This window comes from Vicugna pacos, chromosome 15 (assembly GCF_048564905.1).
Source record: "Vicugna pacos chromosome 15, VicPac4, whole genome shotgun sequence".
Classification (NCBI taxonomy): domain Eukaryota; kingdom Metazoa; phylum Chordata; class Mammalia; order Artiodactyla; family Camelidae; genus Vicugna; species Vicugna pacos.
This window is the reverse complement of record NC_133001.1, coordinates 48,346,805-48,368,051: the sequence shown is the minus strand read 5'-3', so window position 1 is coordinate 48,368,051 and position 21,247 is coordinate 48,346,805. Positions and strand designations below refer to the sequence as shown.

The following is a 21,247-nucleotide window of genomic DNA, read 5'->3' as shown; positions in this document are numbered from 1 at the left end:
AGGCAGATGACAGAGATCAGAAGCTATGAACTTCGATAATGTGCTGTAAGAGCCGTGGCTTCTGGAGTCCTCTGTGCCACTGTTCCCTGTTGTTTTCTGTCAGTAATCAATGACTGTCTTCTGAAGTTTCTAGTCTACCTCAGCTTCTCCAAGGAAAATCAGGGTAAACTGAATTCAGGTCGATCCCAGGTCCAGGATGCTCTGGAAGGACAGCTATGTTTATTACCATGAACAGATCCCATCAACCATGAAATAAGTTGAAAAAAAAATGTAGAAGAATTATCTCTATAAAAGATGATGAGCTGAGTTTTATGGATGCGATCTAGAGCACAGAAAAAAAAATGGAAACTATCTCAATTCCGTTTATGAGGCTAACATAATTTTATGAGGAACCTAGTAAAGATAATATACATATGCACATATAATGTTATATACGTAATACTGTATATGTGTATACACATACATACACACACACACACATACACACAGGCATACATATCCAGACCAATCTTACTTAAGGGTATAAATGCAAAAATCCTAGATAAAAAACCCAAATCCAGGAGCTATTAAAGGAATAATTCAATATGACTAATGCTATATTTATTCCTGGAATGTAATGATGATTTAAGATTTGTAAGCATACACCAGTCCACATCAATATGTCACAGGATAAAAAAAGCTGTAAGAGAGTCTAAGGATACATTTTTTGATATAATACTTTTTGTGAATTAAAAAAAAATAACCTTAGCAAACTAGGAGGCATGAATTTACACCTGTAATCAATATCCTGTTCATGGTGAAACAATAGGTGCATTTCCATTAAAAATAGAAAAAAGGCAAGTATGACTTCCATCACTATTATGATTATATATTTTCTATTTCTAGCCAATAACATGAAGCAGAAACATGATATTTTTAAAAATCCAGGAGATCAAACTATTATTTGCAGAAGATACTACAGCCTACAAAAAAATAAAGCCCAAGAGAAAAACTACCAAAACTAATAACACTTCAGTATGGCAAATAATTACAAATTAAACGTACACAAATCTATAGGTTACCTATATGCCGGAAATAGGTAGTTTAAACTTAATAGAAAATACAATGGGGGGAAATGATTTTATTTAAATGAGGGGGGAAATGACTTTATTTAAATGAGCAGGGAAATAATAATAATAATAATAATAATAATAATAATAATAATAATAATAATAATAAATATAAAATAATTTTAATGAGAAAACATGGAAGGTCTATTAAAAACATTTTAAAAAACTTTACTGTGAAACAGAAGCAGACTTGAAGAAATGCCACGTTTCCGAGGGAAAGCTGAATTTTTTTTTTAAATGCTTTCCCAACCAGTTTTCAAGGTCTGTCACACACAACAAGAGGGGAAGAGTGAGGCTTGCTGGCTGTGTTCTCATGGAGACTCACATCCTCATGAAGGTGGTGTGAGAGAACATGGGAGAACTGGCCCCACTAGCCACGTCCACGTGTAAAAATTTAATTTCCCAGAAAGAGGAAAATTCGTAAGCTTCAGAAACATGATAGAACATAAAACATGATGATAATACTTGAAATCAGCTTCGGAAATTGTGAACCATAAGTTCTCTTTGTTCTGTGACTGTTCAAAAATCACTAGTGATTCATTAAGGTAGAAAATTAAACAAATAAGACTGTGAGTGCCATCTCATGGAGAAAGCAACCAATACGGTGTCCAAGTTATCGTGGTCGCAATCTTTTCCAATCAAGTATAAAGCCTATGCTAGCTCATGTGGCATAAAGCCCCAACAATAAAAAAAAAAATAGTACGGCACTACAGTAAAAGTTGTTAGCTCAATCACTCAGACAGAATGTACAGCCCTAACATAAACATCTATGAACATATTCCATGATAAAAGTAGCATCGTGCATCCATCAGTGAGGAGAGGAAGGATGAATTAATTAGTAGTAAGGGCAACTGGTTTACTTTTGTGGGGGAGAGTAAATTCTCAATTCACTTTTACGTGGAAATAATTTCAGATGAATAAACAGTTTCTCTGGAATTAAGTTCATGAAAAACGAATTAGAAGAGAATATAGAAAAAAAGCGGAGAGCATTGAAACTCCATGAAAGCAGAGTCTGTTTTGTTTACTGCTGTATCTCTAGTATCCAGAACAGTGCTTGCCACAGAGTAAGTACTCTACAGATTTATTGGAATGAATGAATGAATGAATGAATGAATGAATAAATAAATCTTTTTTCCTCTGTAAATTTTCTGGTTATCTACCTTGTCACATTTTCTGCTAGGGCTTTTTTCCCCTTAGTACTATAACTTGTTGTTTTAACTCCCTACATCTCTTTACATATTAAAGATAATAACTCTCTGTCCATTATATTTATTGCAAATAATTTCCCACATTTGTCTTTTACCTTTTCATTTATTTCAATTCTTTACATACTAAAAAAAATTATTTTATAACTTCTTCTGATTGTCATTATCTATAGAAAATCCTTCCCAATCCCAAATTGCTGAGGACACAGAGCCCACCCTCAGTGGTCTGGTCCAAGTTACTTCAGCTGTGGGACTACTCCATCCTCTCCCAGGGCCTGGAGACTGGCTTCAGAGGCATCTGATCCGAGGGTTTCCTATCGCAACCAGACTCTTCCAACCCCCAAAGCTCCCTTTCCAGCTCACTCTTTTGCATAACCACAGGGTGAGGTCATCTGTTTAGGACACCATTGTTCCATCACCATGGAGATGATGAGATGTCAAAGCACTGGCAAGAAGCCTCCTGTGCAGGATGAAGCCAAGGAAGAAGATGGAGAGAAGACAGGAAGGACCGGCCCATTAGCCGAAGGATCGAAAACATCCCAAGTAGCTCATGAGGTCATCCTCAGGCACAGTTTCCCAGGTGTCACATCTGTTTGGGAAGCAAACCTTCCAGCCCAGCCCAGCACGCAGCGACAGCTCACGGGCAGCACCTAACCTCCGAAGAGGAGATTCCCGTCCCTTTTACCCTCTGGGGCTTGCAGCCTGACTGTGCTGGCTGACAACCTCCTCTGGAATTCTCAAGTTAGTTCTCCTGTTTTTCTCAGAATATAATTCCCTGTTCCCACTCACTTCGCTACATCATCCTTCCCCTCCAGATTCGACTCCTAATCTACTTTCTCCTCTGCTTCCAGGACAACCACTCTAAGGCAAGAATCTGATCGCCTTACTCATCTTCTAAAATTAATGCAGTGATTAACCATTGTCCTAAGGGAAAAAAATCTAAATTCCTTAGGAGACTATTCAGACCCTTCATAATTTTGCTTCAGCCCCTGTCTCCAGCCAACCTCTTCACACTCCCCTGTACCCCTCCAACAGTATTCCGCCTGGCACTGGAAAATGCTGCCTCTTCCATCTAAATAACTACCTCTCACTGGCACCAACAGGCTAGACAGAGTCCTGTGAAGGTGGCATATACACCTTCATGTTTTAGATAATGAAGTTTGGGTCCACAGTGGTTACTTAACCCAGGGTCACACCGTTTTTAAGCAGCAGAGCTGGGATTCAAACCCAGGGCTTTCCAACTTTAAAACCACCTGGTCTTCCCACTCCTATGGTGCCCACCCATCCCCGTTTGCTCAGAACTGTCTTCATTTAGCACTGAAGTCCCACGTCTTAGGAAACCCTCATTCCCCAGCAGACAGGAATAGCTGATTGCCCTGCCACTACCCCGTGCTGCTGCCTTTTCCTGTTGATGCCGGTTCACCTTTCACTCATGAGTTCCTCCTCTGCCTCCTCCAGGAAGCCTTCCAAGACCACCTTGCACCCAGAGAAGTATACTTCCCCTCTCCTGCCACATTCCTGGACCTGCCTCTAGCCTGCAAAGTCACCTATATCAAAATGACGTGTCTACTTATTAGTCTCTCTTGCTGGAGGATGAATTTCTGGCTGTTCAAACCAAGGCCCAGTCATGTCTGTGGTCCCAGGGCATGACATGTAGTAGGAGCTCAATTTGTATTTGTGCAATGAGTCGGCAAATCTGATCAGGGCTATTCTATGGGGAACAAGGAGGCCAGGATCTCCTGAGAAAAGTGGTTTCCAGAAAAAAATCTGCAGGTAAAAAATTCTGGAGTGGGTCCTGTCTGGAGTCTGCTAGTCAGCAAGCATAACCAAAGCATTTGCTCTGCCTGGAACTCACGGACCCTGTTAGATCTGTAGGTACAAATCTGCAGCTGATTTTCAAGCCCAGTGGCATGTCCAATGCCCTCCCTACAAATTGCAGTGAATGGTAGGTCACGGAACAAATTTACACAACTCCCCTGGGAGAGGAGGAGGCAGGGAAGGAGATATGTAGAGTTTACAGCTTTCCAAATGGTTCCTGCTCTGAAGTCACAGATGTGATAGTGTTGCCCCATCACCCCCAGAAGGAAGTGCATCTCCGCCTGCACTGACACAAAACCTCTCCCACTCGCACTGCCCTCTGAGGAGACCTGTCGCCCGAAGAGAAGGAGAATGCAAGTGGCTTTGCTCTAGCCTGGACGCTCTGGCCCTCATGAGACAGTAGACCTGAAACCAGAAGTGACAAAAGAGATGCCCTTTTGTTCAGTTTAAGGAAGAGTCTAGATTCAGGCAGGTTCTGATTTATCCAAACTTGCCCCACTGCTCTGATGTGCACCTTTCAGAATCAAAACCACCTAACGTGTCAAGACACCAGCATCACCGTCCACTGCAGCGTGAGACATCTCTCTGTGCGGAAGGGACTGATACTCCTGCCACCGCCTTCTCCTCCCTGCCTTTGCCCCATGATGCTCTCCTCCCACAGCGACCCTCTGGAAGGGCCTGAAGAAGGGAGAGCAAATCACTGTAATTCTAACTCTTGGGAGAAACACAGAAGGGAAAAAGTCAGGGATGAGAAGAGATGATGGAATGGGAAGAAACTGATGCCAAGAAAACTCAGCAGTGAGACCCACAGCTGAGTGGGCCACCCATATGTTTTTATCGACAATCATCAAAAAAAAGAATCTGTTTACTGTCCTTCAACATGCACAGCATTTAAGAGTCACAAGTGTTCACGAGCTCATGTTGAGCTCAGCACCCGACTTTTGGGGTCGGGAGGGTCATGATGATTAATCCCACCATGTAGATGGCAAATTTAAGGTGCAGAAAGGTTAAGCGATGTACCAGGTCCACCACTGATAAGAATGGAGTTCACACTTAAACCCAATTCTGTCTTAGTCCAGGTTTTATTTACTTAACCAACACTCTCACAGTCGTTACTGCGGTCCAGGTGTTGTTCTGTTCTCTCATTTAATCCTTCTCGTGGCCCTGGGCTCCCCTCTTTGCTCCACTGGCACCTCCTTCAACCCCCTCGCCCTGTCTCCTTCCTGCACCACAAATGTCCTGACGGGCATCTTACGCCCAGTGACCATTCCCTGATTTACTGCACAGCCTCCCTGGGAACCAGGTGCAGGTCAGGGGGACTCTGTATGTCCCAGTTGGGCTTCCGAAGTCTATTTCACCTACTGGAGCAAGTGTGTATTCTGAACACCCTCCATGGGCCAGGCCTGGGGCCGGGGACCATGGATCCCAAGTCTCAGACCCACCCCCTCTCCCCCACGACCTCGCCCAGTTCACACCCACGTGCCATCTGAATGCCAGCAACCCAGTGAGCCAAGCTGGAACTTCGTGGGAGGGAAACGTGGAGAAGTTCAGGATGCTGGGAGAGCCTGACAGGGAAGAGGGGGGATTCTGAGGTCAAACACAAGACAGGCTCAAAGGATTACATCCAGTACCTTGGTTGGCAGGAAATTGAGGTACCCACCCACAAGGAAGTGGTTTGGGCATTTGTGATGGCATTTCGTGTTCACACCACAAGATGTAAACATCCATTCGGCAAGACAGACAACCTCTCACCACATTTGGAAGAGTTCTTTTCACTGAATCCCATTGGCTTTTAAAACTTTTTAAAACACATTATGACTTTCCAGCTCCTTTAAAAGAGGTTAACGCAGATGGGCGCACAGACAGGACAATGGTGTCTCTCCTGTAACAGCAGAGCAAGGAAACTTCTACAGGGACTCCTGCCCACCTGTGGGGGCTGAACTCCCCTTCTGCCAGGGCTCTGTCAATTCCCCTTCCCCCTTTAAAGCTTCCTTGGAAAAGCTAACACTAAGCCAGGCACTGGGATGGCAGAGTTAGTGATGGCTACCAGGCTAGGGCCAGCCAATCTTTGGCAGGCGCAGGGTGCACGCTCGTTTGGAGGGCAGCCCCCCTCCAATCTGATCCTAGGACTCGGCTCACCATAGACACAGCACTGAGTGAGCCTCACGGTCCCCCAAGCTTCCTTGGTTCAAAGAAATACAATCTCTCTTGCTCCAGGGGAACTCTCCGCTCAAAGAGGGGGAGAGTTCGGTCATGGGTGGGGGAAGCTCGCCAGGCTTCATTTCTTCCCCACAGCCCCCACCCCCCAGATAGCCACCGTCTCCCAGGGAAGCCCACATGGAGGGGCTGGACCTTTCGAAAGGACTCTCAGGCTGTGCAGAGTCTGAGAAACATTCTGCCACTCTTCTGGCTCTGCCATAATCCCTTTCTGATTTCTCCAGCTGCTGGAGATGGGAGTATAATGATTACCCCCACCCCAGCAGCCAGGCCCTAGGGCACAATGGTCACAATCACTCTCCAAGCACTTCTGCCTTAGAGAGCTAAATTTTTAAAAAGTAAAAAATCATGTAGAGAAAGTACTCATCTGCAAATACACTATCACCCACTCCCACGGGTGGGCATTTGCATGGCTGTGGATTACCCACAGGCTTGTGAAGGACCCCGGAGCTGCCCTGTCCTGGCATCATCAGGGGAAGGGTAGAAGGTGAGTCTGGTTAGTCTCAGAAGGCTGTTCCTTTCTCTGGAGCCTCCCTCCGGGGTGACTGGAGAGCAGGTTCCTGGGAATGGAGGACCACACCCCTCGGGAAGAAGCAGCAGGAGCACCACGGGGGATGCTCCAGGGCGGGGCACCTTCTCACTGCAGGGGAGGAAGGGAGGGCTGGTGTCTGTGCAAACCGGGCCTCAGATATGCTGCCTGCTGGGACACTGATGTGATTTCTGAAGCACAAGAGAGGCTACAAGACTCCGCCACGCCCACCAGCATTGATGATGGAGAATTCCCCAAAGAGGACTGTGGCTTCCTGCTGCCGGGAAAGAGGCAAGACAACTTACGCTTTTCCTAAAAGAGTGAGTGGCTTCTCAGATTCTCAGAAAGCAGATTTTATTCATTAGGAAGTGGAAAACTCCAGAATAATGTCAAAGAGGACCATAAAGTAGACAAAAGAAAAGTCGGGACAATCTCTTTACCCATGGGATGTCCAGTGTGATCTGGAAGTGGAGGCTGGAATGGAGGACAGAGTGGGTCTCTGTCCCAAGGACAGTCTCTGGCATTTTGTAGGCAAGTCACAGAGATCCAGTGCAAGCTAGCTCTAATTGAGAAATGATAGGACAGCAGAATTTTAAGGATTTCTTGAAAACCCTAATGCCTCCTTCTATTGGCCCCCTACTTAGACATGAAATTAGCAATACAGTTTTTCAAGACAGGACAAGACTGGGCCCCAAACCCAAAAACACTACCCCAAATTGGCACCCAGTGGTATTATTCCCAAACTCCCAGTGTCCCAAACTTCGGAATTAAAAGTCACTGACTATTTGGTTATAAAAAATTAAACAAAGTACTGATATATGCTATAATGTGGATGGATCTTGAAAACATGGTAAGTAAGCCAGTAACAAAAGACCTCACATTACATGATTCCATTTATATGAAATGTCCAGAACAGTAAAATCTGTTGAGACAGAAAGTAAATTAGTGGTTGTCGAGAGCTGGGGTTTGGGGTGGAGAGAACGGAGAGTAACTGTTAATAGATACAGGGTTTCATTTGGAGAGGGTGACAATGTCCTAAAATTAGATTATGGTTGCATAACCCTGTGACTACACTAAAAAATATGGTAGTAAACAATTTAGACAGATGACTTGTATGGTATATGAATTATATCTCAATAAAACTATTAAATTTTTTAAAAGATAAAAGTCACTGATAATAGCATTTCACATTAAGTGTTTTCTGCTGCTTTTATTTGGCCAATAATTTCCTCTTGGTGTTTAACTGTCTTAAACAGCTTGTATCAGAGCTTGAGAGAGGCACCGGAGAGAAGAGACCCAGCTCTGACCAGCTCTGCCACCCTGGGGGCCACGTGCCTCCTGGGCCTTCCCCTCCACTAAGCCTGCTCCTGTTGGGCCACCCAACCAGGACTTCACTGTCTTCATTTCACTTGATGCTTCTGTAAGACTTGTCACATTACTCCTTCCCGAATAACAAGTGAATAAATAAACAAATGGACCGGCTACATCCCACCCTTATGAGATGGAGTCTCTACGTCTCTGCTCCTCAGACCAGCATTTCATTTTCCGAACCCGTGTGGGCCACATTCAGCTTCCTCCCAAGCCCCAGAGGCGGGGCGAGCTCCAGGGCTGGACTGAGCCTTCCCGTCCGAGTTCCATGCTTGGCTGGGAGCCTAATCAAAGCTCCGAGTGTCGCACACACTAATAATTAGCATCTTGGAAAAAACTCTTCCCCGGGCCTCCTTCCTAATCTCTGGGATGTTCTGAGCATTCAGCTGGTAACGCTGAATACCAAACGGTCAACTGGGGTTTTAAAAACAAAGTGATGATGACAATATGTTCTCTTCACAGCTTCCCACCTCCCGACTCCCCCCACCCCACCTCCTTGAGCAGCCGCTGAATTGCAAGACCCTCTAAACTCCCAACTCCCAGGAGAACAGGTCTTCCCTCCACATGCATTCTATGTGGGAAAAGGAAATCACAAGTTTTTCTAAATCTCGGGGGCAAGCTTATTTTTAAATCGCCTTATTCTCTGAGGCAGGAGACACAGAGATAGCCTGAGGCTGAAGAAAACAGCCAGGACCTGGAAGAAACACTACAGACAGAATTTTAATTAATTTTAAGCCAAAGTCCAAATTGTTCCGTTTTATTCTGTGCTGATAATTAACTTTTCCTGTGCTTCCCCTGTTGCCATGATAACCCATCAACAAACAAGTGCTGTGGGAGGAATTGTTGGGCTCTGGGGCAGAGGCTGGGCCTTGAGGCCCAGGCGAGCCGGTCCTCCTGCCCCACCAGCCTGTCTGTCACACCTGCACCTGCTCCCTGGGCACCTGAGTCATGGACTCAGACAGCAGCTTCCTGCCTGGGTTCTGGACACTCCCTCTGTGCCCCCCAGGCCTGGGTACTGAACCCTCTCCCGGACTAGTGTGGTCATGCCCTCAGATCTTCACTGACCCTCAGTCTCTGTTCTAGTCACTCATCCTCAGAGAGGCCTCCCTGGCCATCCTCTAGACGCGTCTAGTCCACCTGCCCAACCACTGGGCTGTCTCTACTTAGCATCTCCTGTTTTCCTTGCTGCAGTCATCACTATCTGAAATGATCTTGCTTCTTTGTTTGCTTACCTGTTGTTAATCCCTTCTGGTGTTTCAGTAAACGGACTCTTCAGTTTAACCCAGTACCATATCCAGTACCAGCATCTAATTGTATTGAATGTGTGAATTAATGATTGCACTAAAGAGAATGAAGGCCCCAGGAACAGGACTCTGGCCTGCCCACGGCACACAGAGCACTGGACAGTAAGGCACAAACCCAGAGTCACTGCTGCAGCGACACCAAGGAGCGGGGTAGGGCTCTGTGCGCCCCTGCCCTCAGCCTGCCCCTTCTGGCCCCAAATCATATCTTTGTTTGGTGCCTGTTGAGTGCCACCCCTGACCTGCACCATCCAATCCAGTCACCAGCCACGTGCGGCTAGGAAGCCCCTGAATCGTGGCTGCTGTGACTGAGGAGCTAGACTTCTAATTTTATTTTATTTTTAAAAATCAAGATTTAAAAATTGATACTTAAGTTAGTTATCAGAAAACTTTTAATTATATTTGGAACAATCTGGGTATGTGAATCTACTTTTTCAACGCTCAATTTTATGAACTTTAAATACAGATCAGACATTGCCAAGAAAAACTTTGTATCTGAATTGAAAAGTGCTCTAAGTGTAAAATACACACTGGATTTTGAAGGCTGAGTACAAAAAAAAAAAAGGATGTAAAATATCTAGTTAATGTTTTTATACGGATTACATGTCGACATGATAATATTTTGGATATACTGGGTTAAATAAAATATATTATTAAAATTAATTTCACCTGCTTCTTTTTACTTTTTAATGGGGCTACTAGAAAAATTTTAATTATATATGTGGCTCACATTATATTTCTATTGGACAGGGCTGCTGTCCAATAGAACTGAACTTCTGACTTAAAATAGGCCCAGTTTGAGACTTAGCAGGAGCAAAACTGCAGAACTGTTAGAGAAAAGAGCATTGCATTCATCAAGTTTGTCTCTGGGATAGTGGAGAGAAAGCCAGGGACGCTAAGGGCATTGGGACATCCTTGGTCCCACAACCACACCACGGACACAACCCACACTGGCAAACAGATCAGAAGATTCAAGTTCAAAGCTCCAAGACCCTTGGGGTCAGGTCAAGAGTCTGCCCCACTGTCTCCCACAATCATACTGTTTCGTTTCTTCTCCTGAAAAGAAATATTTTCCCCCGCTGCAAGATGACATGTAGTATGTTTTATTTAGGTTAAAAGGAACTCTCAAATTAATCTAGCTATACAAAAGAAAGACAGGCTTCCACCTACAGCCAAGAGTTCTGTGGAGGATGTTTGACCCTTTTACTAAAAGCACTGTGTAAAGCCAGTGGAAAAGAAAACCAGACTTGTGAGATAGAGCCCAGCCTCGATGGGGACACTTGGTCAGCACCTCCTCCCACGTCACTGGTGGGTGACATTCCTCCCACTCTTACTGGCTCAGGGCTTCTGGGACTTGAGAGGAAGAAGCCACCAACCCCTTAGGAATATCCGATACTTTCATTAGTCAAAGAGAAAAGAGTTAAAAAGAAAGAGAAAGAGGAAGCCGAATTACTACACAAACCCGTTGAAGCTCCTATTTATATGAAGCTCCGATTGTACCACGAAGCTCCAAAAATAACGAGCCGTGCAGAAGAAAAAGCAAGCAAACAAAAACCGAAAGGGACATTCTTATGGAAAGGACTAGAAAAGAGGCTTGAGAGGCAAGAGAGGTCCAGAATCTGGGAAACCGTTTATGATATCTCTCAGACAACAAATTTTGCTGCGGAAAAATCCCTGGTAAGCAAATCATAGCCCCTTGTTTTGAGATGTTGATGCTTTAAAGGGAGTTAAGCTTCACTCAGCAGGCAAAGAGTGAACAGACATCAACGGGTCCATTAATGAGCCTGTCTTTGTGGAATGAATGAACAGGTTCACCTGCAGTTTGGACCTCCTCACCACTGCTTTCTCATTCCCACTTCTGGACAAAAAAAAAAAAAAAAGGTAATGGATGAATGAAAGCTCTCCTTCAGCCTGGGAAAGTTTGCTTTCCAGGCATCAGCAAGTCTGGGCCCCCACAAAAACGTGGGAAGTTCAACAGTGCAGTGGGAGGCCTTCTTATGGGAGGGAGAGATCCTGGGGAAGGCACCTGGCCCGCGTCTGGGTGAGGAGGGTGCCCTCAACTCAGAAGACTGCCAGGAACCAACTTGGGGGAATGAAGCCACTTTTGCAGGGGCCTGGCACTGCTCTTTGCAAATTGGTATCTGTGGTAGACAAAATAATAGCTTCCTGATGATGCCCACATCCCAATTCCTGGAAACTGTTCCCATGTTACACTGTGTGGCAAAGAGGCACTGAGGTAGCAGATAGATTAATCAACTGACCTTAAAACAGGGAGAGTAGGCTGGATTATCCGGTGGGCCCAATGTGATCACAAGCATCCTTGAACATGGAACAGGGAGGCAGAAGAGTCAGTGTCAGAGTGACACTGTGTGACGCCTCCCTTGGCCACTGCCAGGATGAGCCAAAGGACCTGGGCAGCCTCTACAAACCGAAGAAGGCAAGGAAACGGATCCTCCCCTGGGGTCTCCCAAAGGAACACAGCCCTGCCAACCCCTTGATTTTAGCCAGTAAGACCCATCTTGGACTTCCATCCTCCACAATTGTAAGGTAACAAAATCTGTGTTATTTTCAGCCACTAAGTTGGTGGTTATTTGTCACAGCAGCAACAGGAAACTAATACACCTTTCCTTTCTATGAAGGAAATGCCCACCTTCCTCCTTGAGCAGATTATGGAAGATGAGGAAGGGTTTCTCTGCATGAAGCAAAACCTGCATGAATTTCTTTTGAGGGGCCTGTCCTCTCCCTCCCCCTGGAGTCTTACTGCTGGAAGCCAGTAAGCCTGCATGGCCCCAGCCCTAACCATTCAGCTTTACACCCATGTCTTCCTATGTCTCTCGTTTCAAACTTACCCCCACCTGTGAAGCCAGGGGAGAGGGGAGCATTATGGTCAAAGAGAAAAAAGACACCAGTTCCACTCTCTCTACTGCAGTGGTGTAGGCCAGGAGCCAGCCTTTTGCAATGGGTCCCTGAGAACACTCATGCCCCTCCTTGGTTCTACAGATGAGGCCACAAGGCCCAGAAATGGCAGGAACTTCTTCAAGGTCACACAGCCAGTAAATGGCAGGGCTGGGTTAGAACCCAGGGCTTCTGACTCCCAGGCCAGGGCTCTGCATTCCCCTGTCCTGTTTTCAAGCATTCTTCAAACCATAGATTTCTGGAATCTTCTGAGCCCCACAGCAGGCAGCAGCTCACAAGGATAATGTTCCCCTTGCCCCTCCCGTCTCCTCCTTTACCTGTTCATCCGTCCCCTAGGGCTCCCTCTCCAGCTCTCAGGCCCTCGTCCCACAGTTCAGGAGCCTGACTGTCTTGGCTCCAGCAGGCGGCACAAAAGACTTAGGACACATTTGCTCCCAGCAGGAAAGAGCTGTTGTGACCACAGCCTTCAAGAGAGCTGTTTGCCGGCCTCCTGAATCCCACCTCGCAGCTGGTCCAGCAGAGAGTCCTTAAACCCTTAGCGCCCTAGCGCCCTGACCCCCACCAGGCAAGCCCTGCCTCACCTCCCACGCTCCGCCACCTCCCAGCAGCAGTGAATTTCCCTGAAACATCATCAGATCATCAGAGGCCATGGGAGGCCCATCCTGTACAGGGGCAGATGGAAGATTCCAGTCTGTAGCCTGAGCTGGGGAGCAAAGCTCATTCTTTTCCAAAACTAAACCCGCCCTAGGGCAAGTGGGGTAGGAATCCTTTAAAGCTACCCACACTTGCCTCAGGCAGGACCACTTCCTCCATCTCCAGGCCTTCCCCCTGCCAGCCTCTTGCCTGTGTCCTTTGTGTCCAGAGCTGAAGGTTTGACCTTGGCCACTGTTGCCCGATGTTCCTCAGAGGTATTCGAGCTATTTGCATCTGGCCTTCCCTTTGCCTCGCTCCCCACCAAGGCTGCTCCCCCTTCCTCATAATTATGCAGTAACCAACAACAGTGCTAACCGAAATTGGGGCGGCTACTTGCCTCTAAAAGTCCATAATTAGCCCCACGGGAACAACAAATACTTGCACAGCTCCCCCCTCCCCTCACTGCCGCTGGAAGCAGGCCGCGTCTCAGAGCCCAGCTCTGTGGGTCCAATCTGGAATGCATATGTTTCCCTTCCATCATTCACTCCATCAAACGCAGGGCAAGCCCGAGGGGGTGGGGAGGCCGCTCAGCTTCTCTGAAAGTCTCCGTGAGGCTGAGCGTCCTCGTTATAAAGGGATGTTGTGTTCACAGGTAACCAACAGCCCCCTGCGCATCTGGGAACACTTTGAGTGATTGCTGGGAAGAGAAGAAATTTGGGTCATAACTAATGATCAACATCCCCTTTTAATCAGATGAAGCCGTCATAATGTGTCTATCCTCCAGGGGAACAAGGCCCTTTCACCTCCCGGAGGTCTGCGGTAGCGTTAACCTCCTCGGGTAGAACTCTTGCCTAGGTAGGAGGGAAGGGGGGGAGCTGTCAGATACTGAGCGCCTACTGTGTGCAGCCCCTTCGCTAAGCAGCCTCCCACGCGCTCTCTCCCTGGGCCTGTATCAGATCAGTGGTCCTTGGCCTTGAATGACCTGGAGGGCTCACCAGAGTCCAGGGAGCGGGCCTCACCCCTGATTTTAGATTCAGGAGGTTGGGGATTGGAGCCTGACTATCTGCACATCAGACAGGTTCCCACATGATGCTGGTGCTGCCAGCTTGGGGACCACACATTGAGAACCAGTGTTAGTGGATAAAAATGCCTGTTTATTGTCTTCTGTGCAAAAATCCCTTTACAAATACCATGTAATTAAATCCTCATAAAACCCTATGAAGTATGTGTTGTTGCCCCCATTTCACAGAAGAAGAAACTGAGGATCAAAGAAAGGAGAGTACTTGTCTAAGACCCTGTGATCACACTGCTAGGGTGAAAGAGCTACAATTTAGAGCCCAGGTCCATCCGTTTAATGTCTGGCCCTGTGGCAGGACCTGCCACTGAGGCAAGAGAGCTTTGAAGTACCAGAAGTGGTTCAGAGAGACAAGCTCATCTCCCCTGAGGGGATGGGGGAGACTGTGGTCCTGGCATACCCTCACCATGCAGTCTGGATTTCGGGGCCTTTTGCCCACATCTGTGCCTGGCCTGCTTTACCATCTGTGGGTAGAATATTGCTGCAGCTCTGAATCCTTCAAGAAACACCTCTTGGTCTTCCCTCTGATCCTCCCCATCCCAGCAACAGGCTGCCCCTCCCTGACCTCCTCACTTAGTTGCCTGTCTTCTCCTGCCCTCGCTCTGCTTACACCGGTGCATCTCCACCTCTCCCCAGCTCCTCCCAGCGCCATTTCTCTTCCTTATCCAGTTCAGGATGGGGCTTCCCTAATCTGATTCCCAGGATGCACCCAGTGCTCTACCTCAGAGTCTCCAGTAAATGGCCTTGGATTCTCTGTCATGGCCAAGCTCAGAGCTGCTTACCCAAAGCATGCACTGGCTTCTCAGCGGTGGTTTCTGAAAGAGCTGTTGTCCTCACACCTCTGTGTTCCCAGGTCCCCAGATAAGCGCCTTGGGCACATCACTCCCTACGCTTGATGCTTCTCTCCAATAAGAAGTTACGAGAGCCTGCTGAGACAAGGTGTTACGGCGGGGAGAAGGAAGGAAAATGAAAGGAGCATCACATGGAGCTCTTGCTGTGCCCCAGTCATTGTTCTAAGCGCATAATGTGCGATAACTCACTCCATCCTCACAACGAGCCTGTAAGGTAGGCATGTCATCATTACCACCATTTTCAGGGAGGAAACTGAGGCACAGAGAGATTATGTAACCTTCCCAAGGCTGCACAGCTAGCAAGAGACAGAGCCAAGATGTGAACTAAAGCCATCTGGCTCCAAAGCCCATGTTTGCAACCATGCTATCTCAGCAGAAGGAAGGAATGGTAAAGAATGATTAATCCCCTGATCCCTGCCCTCCAAGAGGTCCCAGCCCAACCAGGGGAAGGTAAGAGCAGCAGAAAGTTGCAGCAGTACAGGAGCTGCGGCTACAGCAGTAGGGAGTAGCATATATGAACGTCAATACTGAAATCTTCACAACAACTGCCACTGGTAGGGAGGGCCTCTAGCCAGAGGGGAGAGGGATAGCATGCCGGACGGGAGTGCAAATCCCAGAGCCAGACTAGCTTCAGACCCCAGCTCCTTTTCATACAAGATCATATAACACGAGGCAAATCGCTCAACCTGTGGAGCCTCAGATGTCTCACCTCTGAAATAGGGCTGAAAATACTACCCACCTCCTGCATTTCCTGTGAAGACTGAATGAGAAAACCCATGCCAAGTACTTAGTACAGTACTTGGAACACAGTAAGTTCTCCATCGATGTTGTTAGGCGGGAGGGTGACAGAGGCAGAAATGCGTTAGACCAGGCGTCTGTCTCTGAATCCTGGCATCTCGTGAGGGTGACAGGCAAGTGCAGGCAGCACATGGGCAGAAGGCAAAGCTCAGAGAGGACAGCAGACAGGCAGGCAGGGGGCAGGGGCGGACTCCTCTGCATGAAGGATCTGGGATGGCTTCAGGAGGCAGGGGGTAGGATTTGAACAGGACCTTACAGGTGTGACACCTGCTGAGGGACCACTGAGGTTGTTGGGATGAGGTTGTGCAGACCAGGTGCAGGTCAGTCCCACAGCTTCTCCACTGAGCCACCCCAGCCCCCAGCCCTTTTCCTCATCATCTGCCTCCAGAGCCCCAGCCCAGCCACCAGCCCTGGTGCCAAAACAATGCTGGACTCTCCTCACCATTGATTCCATTTCCTCCATCTCGTAAATGCTCTTCCTGCGGCCCCTCTGCAAAGCGTTGAAGCCCCTCATACAAGCCTGGTGTTCTCAAAGGGCTTTTCCGAGGGCCGTGGGCAAGACTCATAGATCAGCTAGTTAAGAGGGTGTCAGCGAGGCACACTATTAACACGTTTTTTCCTGATTAAAAGAGCCAGGCCATGCTTTGGAGCCAACTTCTTCCCTACAGGGACTCCAAGGGGCCTGACTGCCATCCAGGAAGGAGAGGAGAGATATTCCAATCAGCTCTATTGACGCCAGGCCTGAGTGGCGCTGGCTCGGCCCCAGGGGCCTCGCTGCAATGTGACAGGCTCCTGGGCACTTCGCTTGGAAGCCCGTCAGCCTTCCTTCCATAAAATCAGTCATCGGCTCAAAAACTTAAGCTCAGTGTCTCTTGAGGTGTCCTGTGCAAGGCACTGTGGGAAATATTAGTTGAGTCCCCCCCCTCCAAGAGCTGGAAGCCTATGAGCAGAGGGCCCCAGGTAAGTATAATTATTTGAATGTTGTAAGTGCCATAAGGTGGGAAAGGAACATTCTGAGTCCACCTGCCACGGGCCAGATGCTGTGCTAATAGTTCTTATTTAAATTATCTCATGAACCCATACACATGAGGTAGGTGTTTGTGTCCCCATTGTACAGATGAGGAAACTGAGAATCAGAGAAGTTAAGAAAGTCACCTGAGGTCACACAGTAAGCTTCAAATCCAGGGCTGCATGACTCTTCCTAATACCCTGGTGGCCTCTTTGTAATGTCTGTGTAAAACCAGGAATGGGGAAGGGAGACACACGGGGCTGAGACGAGCAGAAAAGGCTTTTCAAAAGGGGTGAGACTTGTTCTGGACAAGGGCGTAAGCTGGATGGTAATAGGTGGAGGTGAGGGATGGTGGAGGAGAAATGGGAGGAAATGTAACAGCGTTAACAGAGATGAGGGGGCTGAAAAGCACCCAGAGTGGGAGGGGGTCCCTGGGGTTGCAGGAGGCTCCCCACCTAGTAGATGAGGTTGGAAGCGCTCCAGGGGGCTGATAAAGAGGGTCTGCCTGATTTGGCTACTTGTCTTTTGGATGCAGTTGGGGAGCCATTGAAGCCTTTTGAGCAGAACCACGTGATGGAAGTAGCCCCTCAGGAAAATCACCTTGGCTGGGCTGTGCTGGCTGCGCTGGTGAGCAAAGACTAAGGGAGACATGTTACTTAAGGAGATGGTTACAATCAGCCCCAAGCAACAGCAGATTTGTTAAAGATATTTCAAAATTATAAACAGACAACATTTTTAATGGTTCGGTGTTTTGTTTAATCTAAACGACAGGATGTTCCAAACATCAGGAAAAACAATCCACGTTAACCTACAACTGAAACTATCACACGAGCAACACAACATCTTACTTCTGCCTCGACTGCAATAAAATGCAGTTCTTGGTTCAAGAAATCAGGGCAAGGAGTGACTTCTGAACCAGCCTTCCACTTAGCAATGCGGTTTTCTGCTGAGAAAGTCAGTCTCTCTTCACTGGATCTATTTTAATAACATAATGAGGGCCCCGCAACCCTGTCCTCCAACCTTCCCTGAGAATGCACCCCTAAGTGCCTCAAGATGTCCAAGGCACATCAAAGGAAAGGAGAAGTATTCTTTGGATATGCCGTACGATACAAATCCTGACATCCCACTGCTGGAAACAAAAAGCCAGGACAGCTCCCGCAGTGCCCATAAAAATTATGGACTCAGAAGATTAACTGGCTCTGATGCTACACTGTTTTAGCCAACCGTAACCTGGCATTTTACATTGAAGAAAGAAAGCGGGGGGAAAAGACGCCTTTATTAATACTTCTTGCCAAATTTCCCCTGAGTCCTCAGGAGGGACCCCCTTTGGCCTTCCTCTGCTCGGGGCCCTGTGCTAAAAGCTGCCGCCTCCTCTTTAAAGGAAGGCCAACCTGAGGTGCCTGAGAAAGGTTCCCAAGGAAAACGAGGAGCCTGTTTCCTGCCAAAACATTTAACTCTATGTTACTTCCATGCCACACTCCAGGCTCACAGCTTCTCAGAGCACGTGCCCAGAGTTCATCTGGTCCCCGCAACGTCCCTGTGAGGCAGGGGAAAAAAAGACAGGACAGAGACTGTTTCCCAGCCGCGGCATCTGAGTTGCGGAATTGCCACCATTGAGGTGTTGATAGAAAGAGCTAGAAGGGTTGTATTCCTTGGCCTGAGCTGGAAGGAGGACAGGGAGCTCCGGCCTTGGCCGTGAGCTGGCTCTAACTGTCCCAGTCAGAGATGGAGCCTGAGGGGTCAGAGAAAAGACGAACCCTCTGCTGTCCCTGCCCCTGCTGACAAAGCTTGGCCAGTTCGAGGCGCTCAGTTCCTCCCTCCGAGCTGAGATTCCAGCAGCTTAGACAACATAACTGGCCTCACCCCGTCAGCAAGTCCTTTTAAGTAGCCACTGTGCACCAAGTTCCCAAGAACCTACACTGTGGACAAAAGGATGTTTCCAAGTCAAAGGGAAGAATAATTTCCTTCAAAAGAGTATATACTTTGAAAAAAAAAGACAGTCAGTGAGCCAAGTCATACAGAATCTCCTTTTTCCCAAATGCCTAAATTCTAAAGTGCTGCCGTGAGACCCCAAGCCTTTCCACCTGCTATGCACATGCACACACACACCCCCCCCAAACCTGAGTCTGCCCCTTTCAGTGGGACCCAACACAACGATGGCCCCACCTCTTATACTGCGGCTGCAGGTGCTGCTGGAAGGAAGGCAGGGAAAAATCAATAGTTGCCTTGAACCCAGCAGCCTCCTGCTGGCACTGTCTCTCAAGTGCCTCCTTTCAACCCCACTCCTTTCCCCGCTCTTTCTCTTGCTCCACACCTCAGGCATCCCCAACACTTTCCCCTGGGAGTTACACATGGAGCTTTACTCCATTCCCACAGCCCCAGCTGCCTTCTTTAGTTGGCCCACTCTGAGCTCAAGGGGAGAGACCATCTTGTCCACCTTTAAAACTCTAATGAGACGAAGACACAAGAAGATGCTCTATAAACACTCGCTGAATAAATGGATGCGTGGGTAGGTAGGTGGGTGAGCAGGTGAGTGGACAGGTGGATGGATGAATGGGCAGATGAATCCATCAACCAATCTACAGGCAGATGCATGAAAGCCTGAATTAATCCCCACGGCAGCATCACAACGCTGATGGTCACAAATTTAATCTCTCTAGGGCTCATTCATTGCCATACATCCTGCCTGAATCAAAAGGCCTTCCTCAGGCGGCCACAGCTGCCTCCGTACTTTGCCATGACAGCAACTCCAGGAGGCGAACAGCTAGTGTGGCCTCTGTCACACCAACCCGGCACAGGCCTGGCTATGCTCTTAGAAGCAAATGCGGTCTCTCTGGGGGCTGCAGTCTCCTCAGGGACCATCTTCTGAGACTTGGAACCTCTCCCACCTCCTTTGCATCAGGATCCTGAACTCAGTTTCTCAAGGAGGCCAGTGCTCACCTCAACTGTGGGCACCAAACAGGGGTCTTTAACTGGGCCTGCCCTAACCGAGCCCACCCTTGCCCCCAGCACTTCTAAGAATAAGATAATTTTATTTTGGAGGCAGTGTATTTTCCCCAGCTCTGGGATGGAAATTTTCTTATAAAAGCGGCCTGTGAAACAGAACTGCCCTCAAGAGGGGGCCTATGACCCCAACGAGGGATGTGAACCTAGAAGACAACCCTCACCATTCTCTTCCGGGGGACGGCAAAGCTATCCCGCCTGCCGGCTCAACCTGAATCTCCCTGAACTTCCCCAAACCATTGGATTGATGCTAGTAATGCCAAAGACAAAATTCGTCGTCTGAGCCTCTCCAATTCCAGGAGTCACAAAACTAAAGACCAGCAGTGTCATGATGCCCTCACAATATTTGTATCTCCCTATCTGTGCTCCCATTGTACAGACAGGGAAACGGAGACCCGGAAAGTACCAAGTCCCCTGCCTTCCAGCCCAGGCTCTCTGCTGCTGGCTGGTGGCTGAGGCCAGACCTGGTTCACAGCACGGGGATCACCAATGGTCAGAGGTTGGGGCTAGGAGGCTGAGAATTTTCGGAAGGCCACCATTACCAGCATGGGCTTCCTGCTGAGGCCACTGAGTGGAGGAAATAATAATGGAGATTGAGAGGCATTCGGCATTTGACCTTCCGCAACCCCACCGTTTTTCAGTAGAACCTGATAGGGATCAGTCACATCTGCTCTCAATAGCAAATGTAAAAAATGACCTGCAGCTTTAAGGTCTGAAAAACATAAACTTGCGTTAAAAGACTGACAAAAAAAATTCATGCACTCCATAGCATGATGTCATTCGAGTGCACACACGTTGTAATAACAACCGTCCATCAGGGCCGGGCCCTGGACCTGAGCTCGCCCCTCCTGGGAATCATAAGCTGCCCCAGTCCCCCTGCGTGTCAGCCGTCCAGCCGGTCACAGAGCAGGCCTGTGTAATCAGGGCTGGGCTGCTAGGCCGGGTAGGCCCTGAGCTACAGCGGGTATCAACTTACCTCGCTCCCCACTTCAAACGTTCGCGTGAGCTGCCGGAAGGCTGATGGGAAGCATATTCTGGAAAGCCCAGAACAAGCTCAGCTCTGCCAGGGACCTGGGGAACAGCCTGAGCTGGCCAGCAGTCAGTGGGGCAGGGAGCTCCTCGTCAGCCACGTGGGCGAGGCCCTCCAGGCCCCTGTTCTGTGTGCAGGAGCCAACCAGAATGCTCCTCGGGCTGCCCTGGGGTGCCACTGCCCTGGGGAGGCACAGCAATGCGGCCTTCATCCCTACACACTCCCGCCCCCTACCCACCTCCATCACCTCACTCTCCCATCTGGGCTGTCTGGAGCTCTGGGCTGTCAGGAGCTCCGGACTGATGGAAACTCGGGAAAAAGTACTTAGGGGACACCAGATAACCCACTAGATTAGCCTCAGGGATCTTCACTCCAAAAGTGTTAA

The 21,247-nt window shown here is 48.2% G+C and overlaps 2 long non-coding RNA genes across 2 annotated transcripts in view; one reads left to right on the top strand and one right to left on the bottom strand.

The window, feature by feature from the left end:
- Nucleotides 1-21,247, bottom strand: part of LOC140685773 (uncharacterized) — a 292,798-nt gene that overhangs the window by 171,688 nt on the left and 99,863 nt on the right. The gene's annotated exons all lie outside the window — the stretch shown is intronic.
- LOC140685908 (uncharacterized) lies at nucleotides 2,776-5,195 on the top strand. Its single transcript, XR_012059366.1, has 2 exons — nucleotides 2,776-3,055; nucleotides 3,773-5,195. It is a non-coding gene; the product is annotated as an uncharacterized lncRNA (long non-coding RNA).